We start from the raw sequence: 12,905 nt of genomic DNA on the forward strand, positions 1-12,905 counted from the left end.
TGTGGGTTAAATTCTCCAGTAATTACAAGGGTTGTCCAGAAAGTAAGTTCCGATCGGTCGCGAAATGGAAACCACAATGGAAACCAGAAATGTTTCATTTGCAACAGTTAGGTACACCTTCCGCCTATTTCTCTACATAGTCGCCGCTCCAGCTTAGAGTGTTGTCGTAGTGTTGTATCAACTTTCCAGTATCCTCGCCATAGAAAGCAGACGCCTGTGCTTTCGGCCAGTTATCTACATTGATCTGCAGCTCGTTGTATGTGGAAAATTTTTATCTTCATAGCCAGCGGTTCTTGTGAGCAGAGATGAGACTCAGAGGGAGCCAATTACGTACTGCATTGTGGGTGATCAAACACTTGTCATCGGAAACGCTTCAGGAGCGTCTTCATTGCCCCTCCAGTGTGCGACCGAGAACTGGCATGAAGAAGAAACTGCTAGACAGTTGTGTTATGTGGGCTGCATGACACAGGCGAAATCTCTAACCAGGCCGTCATACTTGGCGGGAGACGCTATTACCTACGCATCTTTGCGTGCTCGCTGTTCACTCAAAACTGGAAAGAACGACGCGACACGGTCGACGGGAATACTAGAGACACAGCCCAACACATCTGTGCAAATCTTTACCGGATTTTCGGTTTCCATTTCGCGACCGACAGGAACTTACTTTTGGGCAACCCTCCTATATTCACAACAGTACAGTTAATAATGTTTCATATTCCTTTCAAGAAATGTGTTACAACAATACAGAAAACTATGAAAATATAGATGTGTTTTCAGGTAGAGAAATTTTAAGAAACAAAAAATGACAAAGACGGCAATGTTCCTGCAAGGAACGCCGTGAGATAAACAGTCTCAGGAAATGTGGGTGAAATAGGTAATTCAGGTGCTGATCTAGTCACCTTTATTTCGTGTGCTGCCGTGGTTAAAACAGAATTTATTCACTTCCACACAGGTTTATATACAGCTAATAGAGGCAGTGACGAAAAAGGAAATGTTCAATATGATGATGCACGGCTGAAGCCAAAAACTACTTGCTTTTGTTTGGATAATTTACAAAATAACAAAATGTAGTGCGCTGGGGCCAGCAGACTTGTTACCACTAGTGATGCCGAAGTAGAAAGAGAAACCGTTATCACCAAAGGTACATTATTCGGAAGCAGAATTTTAATAGCGGTCGCAACGGACGCTGGGATGGAACGACACAAACGTCAAAGGGAAAGTACCCACGTCGGAGCGAGGCGCAGAGGCTTCCGCCTGTCCGCATTGTCCCGAGTCGCCGGCTGCAGAAGTTATCAGTGTAATGCGTCACACGAAATCCGCGTCTCTTCTTTGAGGGCGGCGGCGGGCTCTGTTAATTTCTCAGTGCCCGCCAGGGAAGTCGTCCACAATGCGGCGCCACTTGCGAGCCGCTATTAGCCAATGAGGCGGCCACTTTGAGTCGCCGGCGGGCGCGGACAAAGCGCCTAATCGCGGATCAAAGCGGAGCCCGGGACACGGCGCGCTCCCTCGTGCCGCGCCGTCTTGAATAAATACCGCTGGCCTCTTGCGGGAGCACTTTTTATCTGCGGCTTTATGAACTCCCACAATGCCTTCGGTAAATATTTGCAGACTTCTTTTTATGAGTGCTTCTGGCCGCGGCGCTTCTTCCTGCAGGCGGCGGCGCGCGCTCTCCCTGCCTCCCTGCCTCTGGCTGCGCCCGCCTCTCTTTTTTTTTTATTTTTCTTTTTTTTTTGCCGGGGCCAGGGGAGACGCGTTAGAGCAGAAGGAGAACAAGATTGTGTATATATTTTCATCCTTTGTGCCAGGCTAGTAACGCGGTGGGGAAGTGGGGGAAGGGAGGGAGGGAGACAGGCGGCTGTGAAGGCTGAGGGGTGGAAAAAGAGGCTTCGTGGTGGCAGAAAGAGAGCGAGGCGGGGCGAGGCGCAAAGGATTTAAATAGCGCGATGCGCCGGAGCGCCGGCAAGGCGGCAAATTGAGCGGGTAATGGGCCGTCGAGGCGCGGGCGGGCAGGTAGCGCAGTGGAGTGGAGCGCGAGACAACATCAGCCGGCGTAATTACGTTTGCAGCGGCAGGGTGTACGGGCGTCGCGAGTCGCGCGCCAGGTGACGAGTGGCTGCGATAGCCAGGTGTTTGGGGGGGGGGGGGAGGCGGTAGGGGCGCTGAGCCCTGCCGGCCCGTCCCGGGACAACTCGCCTTCCTCTCCGACGCCACAGTCCCAGCAGTAGCGATGCACGTGGCTGAAAACAAGACTTTTTTGTAATCAGAGGAGCGTGTTTATTATGCGTGTTATCATGGTTGTAATTACTAACATCAGTACTTCTATCATGTTTATCAACTCTTTCAAGTTAATCCATGAGTCCCTTACTTGTTTCTACTCAAGTTGAATGTCCAAATTAGATAGACGACATTATTTTCAAAAGCTCTTGCATACCTTTCTTCTCTGGTCTAGCGGTTCTGGCGCTGCAGTCCGGAACCGCGGGACTGCTACGGTCGCAGGTTCGAATCCTGTCTCGGGCATGGGTGTGTGTTATGTCCTTAGGTTAGTTAGGTTTAAGTAGTTCTAAGTTCTAGGGGACTTATGACCTAAGATGTTGAGTCCCATAGTGCTCAGAGCCATTTTTGATATATACATTATGTTCCCACACAACTGTGACGCTGAGCCACCCAAACTTTTCTGTTGCGTTCCTTTCGTTTCTATTTCCATACAGCTGATTGAATGGCATTGAATGTAGACTCGCATAATATCGTTATAGTCTTGAACGTTAAATACTTGTCCAGTGCATTTCAAGCCCATTTACATTTTCTTCGCGAAGCAAGTTTTCGTGTTCTTTTTTCGATCGTAAATCATCTGTCTCAATAATTTCTTCTTCAGATTCGTCCGAATGTATTGTAACTGTCAGACGGTACACAAAAAACTGTTATTCAAGGCACAATTTCACCAAGAATGCTATGTTCTCTTAACTGCATGAATCAGGAGAATCTTTCTACAATACCGTAAAAATTACATGGTATAATAAATGGTATAACTGTAAAAATGTTCATTACGAAGTAGGGAACAAGTGATAAAAGTAGATTCTGAATTTTACCTGATAACGCAGAACAGCTATAGACACTTAAGTAGTATTCTCTCTTTCACTGTATATTTTTCCGAGAACCGTCGCAACGTACACGGTTGCGGAAAGATGTACAGATTTCTGTATGTACTAACGCCGCTTTTGGACAAAGAGTACACGTGTCACTTTTTAGGGCTGTATTTTACATGCAGGTATGATAAATTGAACATGAGTTTCAGTCGCCGATAAGAACAGAGAGGCTCATTTTTCGACGAGAGACGGAGTTCCACATCTGAATTCGCGAATTAAAAATGATATCGGAAAAATGGTTCTAACGCTGGGAGTAATCTGCAGCACAGACCGTAAGGAGGCTCACGGAATTTAGTTGCAGAAATTTATTCCAGTGTTGTTCTTCTGTCTTGCTGCACTGGTGACGACTCTTCGTTCACGTAGCTGAGCATTTAGCGTATCTGCGACACTAAGGGTTCTGATTGAACGCCCGGTACTGTCGAGAACTTTTGTTCAGCAGAAACACTGGAACCGTATCCAGTCACTCCTTTGACGACAAATAAGCAGGTACTTGAATGTGAGAAAGAGGTTCCTTTTGAAAGCAGGCATTAACTGCCAGGAGAGTGTTGTGTAAACCGCAAGTCCTTCCATGTTGGCATCTAGTGACGACTCACCTTAGTTTCAGCGGCAATGACTGTACTAAAGTGTCAGGCTTCACTGTGGAGCACTTTCCTATACGATACGTGAGTGGAACAAACAACAATACTAATATCACTCCCAATGATAATGGCAACAACTGTGGCAACAAAAATTAAGAAATGAAAAATAGTGTAACATTACATAAATATAAATATAATACAGTTGAAATGGCAGTTGAAAACTCAGGAGATGGCAAGTAAAGGTGCTCAAAAAGAAAAGAACGAAACAAAAAATTGGGCCTTTTGAACATACTAAAACCACACCTCAATTTGACCCGTGACCTAGTCATAATGTGGTGTTTCTCGTCATGTGTGCACAAATAGAGACAGGAAATCCTTTCTTTTTCGATTTCGGCCATCTATTAACCACCTGACGTAACTTTTTTATGATTTTGTCTTTTTTCATAGTTTCCGGTCTTTCCAGCATTTCTTCATTCTTTCACGGTGTTCCATTCTTCTTTCATATATCCGTGCGGAGATGCGTTTTCCAATCTTTTCCTAAAAACTCCACAACTTACTAGCCTCGTTTCCAAAAGGTGACAAATGTGGAATATCTGCTTTTATGACATTAATTTCTGCTACGTCGTTTTACAGTTCCCTGAACCATATATTTGCATTTTTAAATTTTTATCGAAATCGTCAAATATTTTTTTCAGTCGGTTATAATAAAACGAAATTCTCCTATTCCTGAGATAATATAGATTTCTTCATTGTTTCTTTTCATCCAAGCATTCCAAACTTTTCTTTGAACAGATATTTTCCGCAGTACCTGCCTTCCACTTCCTCCACATTTTAAATTGCTCCTTTTTTGTTGAGGACTGAAACTTTCGCTGCGTAAAGACACTCCAGTTTTATGACATGGGTAGAGGAGCGGGGAACAGATGCCGTTCATGAGCAAAGAATTCAGACAGTAATTTATTCTACATCTAATATCAAATAGTAAAAAAAATACATACCTCTTTTGCGGTTGTCGCAGCGACAGTTGATAACAATTGATCTGAATGTAGAAATATATACAGATAGAGAAGTTTTATAAATCTGGCACCACGTCTATTCATGGGATATCGGTCCCTGGCCACCTTGGAGGTCTGCAAATGTTATTCGTCTGGCAGACACACAAAATTGGGTGAGTGTATGAATATTCGAACTTAATTACACCCACCGCTAGGACTCCAGAGAGAGGTGCTAGCATCTTATTGGCAGCAGCGTAATTGTTCATGGCGGCGGCGTAACTGGCTGCGCGAAAATTTGAAAAATGCGGCCTACCGGATAGCGGCCGATACCGCAAGTATGAATTATTGTAATCGGTATTTTACGCATATCGAAAGTCGAAGAGTGATTTATATCCATTCTGATGACGTCATTGGTAAGAGCCGTTTCAGTCCACTTCCTCACTAGTCATGGCCCCTATCCAACATATCCATGTGACTGTGGCGCATCAGAGGGTACTCCTGACCATGTTGTTTATGAGTGCCCCCTTTTCGATGATGTAGCAGCCGCACTAAGACAACGACTACCAAGTAACAGTACCTACGACCTACTCAGACAAGAAGAGACTGAACACGCTAGCCAACGAGGTATCACGAAAAGTACTAACAATTTTCTTGACAGACCTTCGTGACCAGTTAGTAATCACCGATCGCGTCCAGCACTCTAATGCCGTACCGACTGTTCGTGGATAGGTCGACTTAACAGTTGGAATCCGCCACGTGCAGTACTAGGGGGACTGGGGTGATCTAGTCACGAACTTGACAAACGCACCGATTATGACGTAGATTAGGTAGTAGTTTTTAGTTAAATAGAATAGTAGATTAGGAACCTGCAGCGACAATTAACTTCTTGCCTGCCCTGTGCCAAAGGCATGCTCATAGGGTTTAGCTCTATGAGCCAGGCACCCAAGTAGGTTTATATTAACACTGGCACACATGTAACGCTGCAGGCAGTTAACACTAATCACTTGTAGTTATTAGAAATTATGCTAACACTACAAGTAGTCTGCCCATTAACCCATGTAGTAACGCAAATTAAGTATGTAGTAGCTGCTATCATAAAACATCATAGAAAATTAAGACCCACTAATCATTAAGGTGGTGGGTTACTTTTGTATTATTATTATTATTATGGAAAAAGAGCCGTTTCAATACGTCCGAAAAAATAATGCGACAAGTTTTTGTTGGATAGAGTACATTTAACATGTTGTGTTTCTAAATAGTATTGTGATTTCTTCTGCGCGGAATTATATTTTATGACAGGAAATTTCGTACAGGGACTCAAATCTCTGACGGCAGAGGCAAGCCTCCGTGCAATAAGGGGTGGCGCGACATCTGGCGTCGGGCGCAGTTGTCGCCCGGCCCGGATGGGGTCTTCCCCATAGCGAGGGGACGCAAGAAGACATTTTCTGTGAGGCGGCCGCTGCGCCGTCCCACTTTGAATTCTAATTAAGGCGGGCCGCCGCCATTACAGTAATGAAGGGAAAGCTGGGCCCTGCGGCTCGGCCGGGCGGGCTGACCTCGGCGGCGTGCGGCGGCGCTGCGTGCGAGCGGCCAGCGATTGAGACTGATGGCGCAGATGCGGCCACCGCAGGGGTGCAGCCCGTGATTGATTCGGGGAGCGCGCCCCCCGGACAGTTTTGAGAAATGGCGCCGACGCCGCCACCGCCGCCGACGATGCCGCCGCCGCCGGCCTAAAAGGTTTCCTTCTGCGCCGCTACCTCCCACAAATCCGGCGGCCTGCGGTGCGCCAGCCAGGAGAGGCGGGGAGAGAGATTGCTAATAAGGCCCCGGGGACCGCAGAGCTGCGACGCCGAGCGGCGGTAATGCGCGCGCCGCGTGCGTGTGACGCAGGATAAAGCCGCAGACATATATATCCCTTCCGTTTGCGTCACTTCCGCGGGCGCTTCCCTCCGGATGCCACCGCCTCGGTGTCACGCCGGGCTTTCCTCCCGGCGTTTCCAGCAACGCGGGGACGATTGCCCCGCTGCTGCCTCAGACGCCGCGCCGCACTGGCAGAAGATGAGGAGTTTCCCGGATGCAGGAAGTCAGTAACCACTGGGCTTCCCCAGTAAAGCAGCAGCCCAAGCGCACACCGTGCTTTGATACTCCAGAGAGGCAGAACTGTATACAAGTAACCTAATTCAAAGACTTCTTTTTACTCTTAACCATTTTGTGAGCCGTGGCAAACATGCTTCCCACTACAATGAACTCGCTCCTAGTCCCGTGGAAATCACAGTTCCTACCTCTGCATGGTGCTACCACCTAGTGAACAGTATAGCGTACTACTCACAATCGGAAGTTCCCCCCGTTTTTGCTGTACCTTCGCGCAGAGGCATTGTATAGCTGAGTGTTGCTCTGTAGAGGAGCCTTTCAGTGCTGTTTGCGTGACATTTTGTGATTTTTTCCTCAAAGCTATAGTATAAGGTAAATACTTTTCATTTTCCCAAATTTATGAAGCAAAACGTAAAATTGGAACGAGGAGAATTCCAGTTTGAAACAAAAGGAGCCATTTCTGCAGTAAAATGGATGGATAACCGTCCAGTCACTTTCCTGTCCTCAATTCATGACCCATGAGAAACAGCCACAGTGAAAAGGAAAAACAAGGATGGTACTAGTACAGAGATTTCTTGTCCTGAAGTTGTGGCAGAAAACAAAAAAAAATAATGGGTGGTGTCGATAAGTTTGATCAATTACGAGAAAGGTACGCTATTGGCAGACGTTCTGTAAAATGTTGGCACAGAATATTTTATTTCCTGGTGGACGTTGCTGCAGTGAACAGTTTTATCCTGTGGAAAATTAGTAAAAGAGAAAGTGGACAGCATGATCAGCTCACATACTGGATCCATCTAGCCAGACAATTGATCGCTGGCTTCTCATCCCAAAAAAGGCGTGGACAAAAACCTGTCTTTCTGGCAAAAATGGGTAAAGTACCTGAAGATTTTCGTCATGTGGCTGTAGGGGAGCATCAACCCATTTTAGGAGAAACCTACTGGACGTGCCGTCATTGTAGTACCAAAGCTGCGGAAAAGAGCACTCGCTGTGTTTGTACATATTGTCAAATACCACTTTGCACAGACTCATGTTTCAGAAAATTTCATGGCAGGTAATTGTGAACAATCATTGTAACAAGAGAAGTAAACTTATCAAATAAATATGACATATATTGAAAAAGTTGTTTTTGTCATTTAACTCCAAGGAAGGTCAGTGGGAAGAATACTTCCCACCTTGTTGTGTGACCTCACTTTCACAGTTGGAGCAAATTAGATATTCTGTATGATAAATATACCTATCTGTTAACTACTATCTGCTCCCATACATTAAAAAAAAACTGCTCAGTTATTTTGCCCACGAAAGGGTTAATGACGTAAAGGTGAAAGAACAGATAAAGAAATAAAATGTGAATTGATTACAGCAAGTTTTGATGTCATATCGATGGCTTATTTAACAACTACGCTGTTTGTTTCTTCAAGTAACTCTCTACTGGGCATTACCAGGCCGAGTGGTCCTATTTCAGGCCTTAGCGATCACGGTGATCATCGGAAACCGAAACTTGAACTTTTGATCCCGTCGCCACCGACGCTCACAACTGGTCGACGGAGGTAGGAAGAAGGGGCTACCAATGGTACTCTCCTTAATCTTTTTCTGTGTATTTTCAAATACACTTCACACTACAACTTTTCTTCAAAAATGTTCCTTTAAACTGATAGCTGGTTTTAGTGTATACTGAGTTTTAGTGTAATCTAGATCTTCAGTTTATTTATCAAAAAACAATATCTGTGTCATTTAAATACGACACTCCCTAAATCTAAACACACAAAACATGTATGGAGTACAATGTACAATATAAATAGAAATCGTAACCTTTTCGCTGTATGATATGTTCCGTTTGGAAAGATAGTTTCGACATGCCAATTCTTCGCTATATTTCTTGCTGTTGCTCCTCGTGATGTTTCGTGCCTTCATCTGTTACTCCAATTTTCAGAAAAGCGAGTTGGTGTCGTTCGGTTTCTCTTGATAGTGACCGAGCGACACTAGAGTATCTGTCTACTATTCTAAGAGTCTCCTCTAACTTTACGTGGACAATCAACGTTACTTTATCTCGAAATATCAAGAGGGTTACAGAAACGAAAATGAGCTTTTACTTCCGTCTTTTCGTCTAGTTCAGATAAAAATCTGCAAGATTTAGTAACAAGGGTTATGAATTTGGAAGACCATGTACCGCATAAAGGTTCGTATCCTTCCAACCGGTAATATTATGATGTTGTTTAAGTTTAGAAAAACGCCTGCGTTCTATATTTGCTTGACGACTATTTTTGGGTCCTATTTTCTCTTTCAGAGACTTCCTGAACCTCGTCTGTGGCATCATTTCCACATCACGTCTTATAGCACCGCACGGTCTAATCAGAACGGCCGAAAAAGAAGCAATACTCTGATATGACTTCACTGACTCCTCAGCACCAACAAAGCGCCTCTTTCAAACGCTTCTCGTTATTAAATATATCTTCAAAGAAATGTTAATGGTACGCAACGTGTTTACTCGCCTGTCTCAGCGATCGTAGTGATAGATTACCTATTCTTTCCGGAGCATCCACATCACGCATCCTAAAGCAGCACTAACGCTCTGAATGGTCTTTAGGTATAAGCAATCGCCAATCTCATGGAAATTTTAGCAGAGGCACCGAAGCCAGATACTAGCTGCTTTCCGCTGGATAACAACACAAGAGAAAAGTACAAAAAAATGTAAGTCTGCCGCGAGGGATTAGCCGAGCGGTCTGGGGCGCTGCAGTCATGGACTGTGCGCCTGGTCTCGGCGGAGGTTCGAGTCCTCCCTCGGGCACGGGTGTGTGTGTTTGTCCTTAGGATAATTTAGGTTAAGTAGTGTGTAAGCTTAGGGACTGATGACCTTAGCAGTCAAGTCCCACAAGATTTCACACACACTTGAACAAAATGTAAGTCTAACGTTGATTAAATTACATCTGCACCAACTCGAAATGTACACTATTCATGAACATCTTCTTTACCTGTGTCGCGTATAGGCCCTACCTTAATGACGTTCTAACAATCGGAAATGTAGTAGTTTGTTTTCGGAGTTCTCTGTGGGTTACATTATTATTTGTTGGTAACTCGAACAGCTAGCTTTTTGGCCAAGAGTAATATTAACATTTGCAAAAGAAAGCGCATGTATCTTCTTAAAAAGCACATCTACATTGCACTGATCACCGAAATTTATCACGTGTAAGTCACTCGAGCCGAAGAAATTGATGACTTTTTTTGCCAGTTAACAGAGCTGTGCTTCAAGAAAAGGGAGAAACGCAGTAACATACAAGAGTTAGTACCGTAGCGCTCTACTGCCCAGTCGCCCTACGGATTTTAAGAAGATAGCTCTCTGCAGGCGTGGAGCTGCTTTTGCAGCTGGGTGATAATCAGTAAATAACAGTCAATGAAAGAGCGGTGCGGTGGGAGCTGTGGTTTTGTCTGGGGTGGCGGCGGCTGCGGCGCATGAATAAGGAATGCTGGCCACGCAACAGGAGCAGCAGCTGTCTGCGGTCGCAGTGGCGCTCTATCCACCCTGCCGACCTTTCATTGGCCATTCGACGGTCGCAGTGGTCGCTGCTTTTCGCACAACAGCGGGGCTCATCATGATTTTACAGCTTAACAGAATTCACAAACTTTTGAAAACAGTAAAATTTAAGTTTCTAGAACTCTTATTCCAAAAATGTATCGATCGTACCAACGATGAGTCTGTATCGAAATGGGAGAATAATAATCAGTGAATGACCTTTGCGAGTAAGACTAACAACAGGCTATCGGTACCAAACTAAAAAATTTTTCTTCTCAGTCAACATTAAAATTAATCAACCCTTACCATGGTTTTCGTATAATCATTTAATTTTAGGCGTAACGTTGAGTGATTTTTAAGTGAAAATGAGGGCAACAAGTGTTTTATTTAAAAATATAAATTCAAATTTATTTTTGGATTTGCGCTCTCAGTTTTCCTTGTTTTTATTTTGATTCATAAAGACCTGTTTAATGCTACCAGTACATGGTTAGAAATTAATTAAATTATTTTAGACACTTCAGAGAGCGTACTTCAGATTTACACTGTCCTCTAACTGAAATACACTACATTCGATGATGAATGACGTTGCTCTTCTTCTAGGTGAACTAAATTCGCCTCTAAATACACAATGATGTATACTTCAAAGCGAACTTAAGGATGACAGAAGCGAGCATACCAATGGTGATATCTTAAAACTGTTGAAGGCAATTGTCTATGAAAGAGTCTGCGCAGTACGGGTTCTTCTGAAATTAAACAACATGCAGACATGCCCTATTCACAGGAACATGCAGAGATATATTTTCTTGCACAACTGGTGACGTAATAGTACATTTAATCGTTGTAGAGATGTAGATCAGGGAAGCAGACATTATCATTGCATTAAATGATACCACAAAGCACACGCAAATTTCGTAACAGGTCATACAGACTTCTAATAAGTCCTATGAGACTATGATCATCTTTTGTGTCTAAGACTTGCGTTATTATTTGAACTGAGAGGCTTTTACACTACTCACGAGTTGCGCTCTTCATGGATCTCCTAAGTCACTTGGGATGCAGGACAAAGAAGTCTCTTAACGGGGACGTATGAGAAACTATCCGGGTACATACGAATATTCGCTAATGTAGCTTTCATTGTTTGAGAGATAATTGAACTAAATTCTGCGCATGTTGCTATTATGTTATTGTCTAGAACTTGAATGTTTTCATTTTTTGTCAAAAAAAATGGCTCTTAGCACTATGGGTCTTAACATCTGAGGTCATCAGTTCCCTAGAACTTAGAACTACTTAAACCTAACTAACCTAAGAACATCACACACATCCATGCCCGAGACAGGATTCGAACCTGCGACCGTAGCAGTCACGCGGTTCCAGACTGAAGCGCCTAGAACCGCTCGGCCACCGCGGCCGGCTTGTTAAACAATTTGATCGGGAGACTGCAGAATACTTTTAGAGCATCTACTACCACGTGAGGAAAATTTTCTAAAAGGTTCCTTTACTTATCACTTTCTAAATATGGTAGGCTGTTCTTAGTCATTAGATACACGCACCTGTGTGCCAGTCATTTAATACCAGTCTTCAAAATCTCGAAACATTTTTTTTACATTTACGTGGATAACACATAGCAATTTTTATTTTGCAAAAATTTTAATAAATTCGACAGTAATGCTTGCTGAAAAATCTTCACCACAGGGCGTTGTGTCATCATAATATGTACAGTACGTTCTAAATCTGTAGCAAAGTTTACCTTTCTGCATGCAATGGTTCAATAGAAGGTCTTCCTTACACAGCGAAAAATAGAAGTTGCGGGAAATGCAGAAAAACAGATTTTATTAGCATTTATGCTCGAAACAAGTACCTTACTGTTGGCCATAACCATTTATCTGGTCTTTCTGGTTTTCGTGTTGCTAATTTCTTCTACTCTGATCCTTCTGCCGTGCTCTTTTTGCAATACCCTTCACTGACATTTCGGAACTAGCAATACACACATATCTTCTGCAGTAGGTTTCCAGTGAAGAAACCTGCACAAATCCTAGTCTCATAAGGGTCCTGATTCCTGCAGTGTTACAATCATTGAACGCCAGAAAAGCATCATATAAGAAAAATTCAAAAGTAGAAGTTCAGCAACATGTTGTCTTCTTAATGAGGTTGTTAAAGCTTTCGAACGGGCTTTTTGTTCCGTCTTGGGTGCATTTCTTTAATAATTCGCCATTAATCACAGCCTTCGATGCTCTACAGATGTCTTCTCTGATGGCAGGAAATAATAAAATATCGCATATAAGAAGAGAGTTGCGTAGAAAAGGGGGTGTGGAACTGTGCATTGGTTGAAACAAGACGGCTTTTACATCATTTGTAGCACTCATTAAACTTCTAAAATTGGAGACAATATTTCTGACTTGCTACGGAACTACCTGGAGGCAAAAAAATTCAACATTTTTGACCATCATCCAGTTTTTTTTAGAAACGGGTGATGACTGCTGTGGAATCTCGCCTTACAGCACGTAATGTGACGTACAACTGGTGGCCAACAGTCGAATACTGTTGTCACCGGCGTCATGGGGACACAGCCGTAATCACGGTTGATGTCTTGGGC

The sequence above is a fragment of the Schistocerca cancellata genome, chromosome 1 (genome assembly GCF_023864275.1).
Source record: "Schistocerca cancellata isolate TAMUIC-IGC-003103 chromosome 1, iqSchCanc2.1, whole genome shotgun sequence".
Lineage (NCBI taxonomy): Eukaryota > Metazoa > Arthropoda > Insecta > Orthoptera > Acrididae > Schistocerca > Schistocerca cancellata.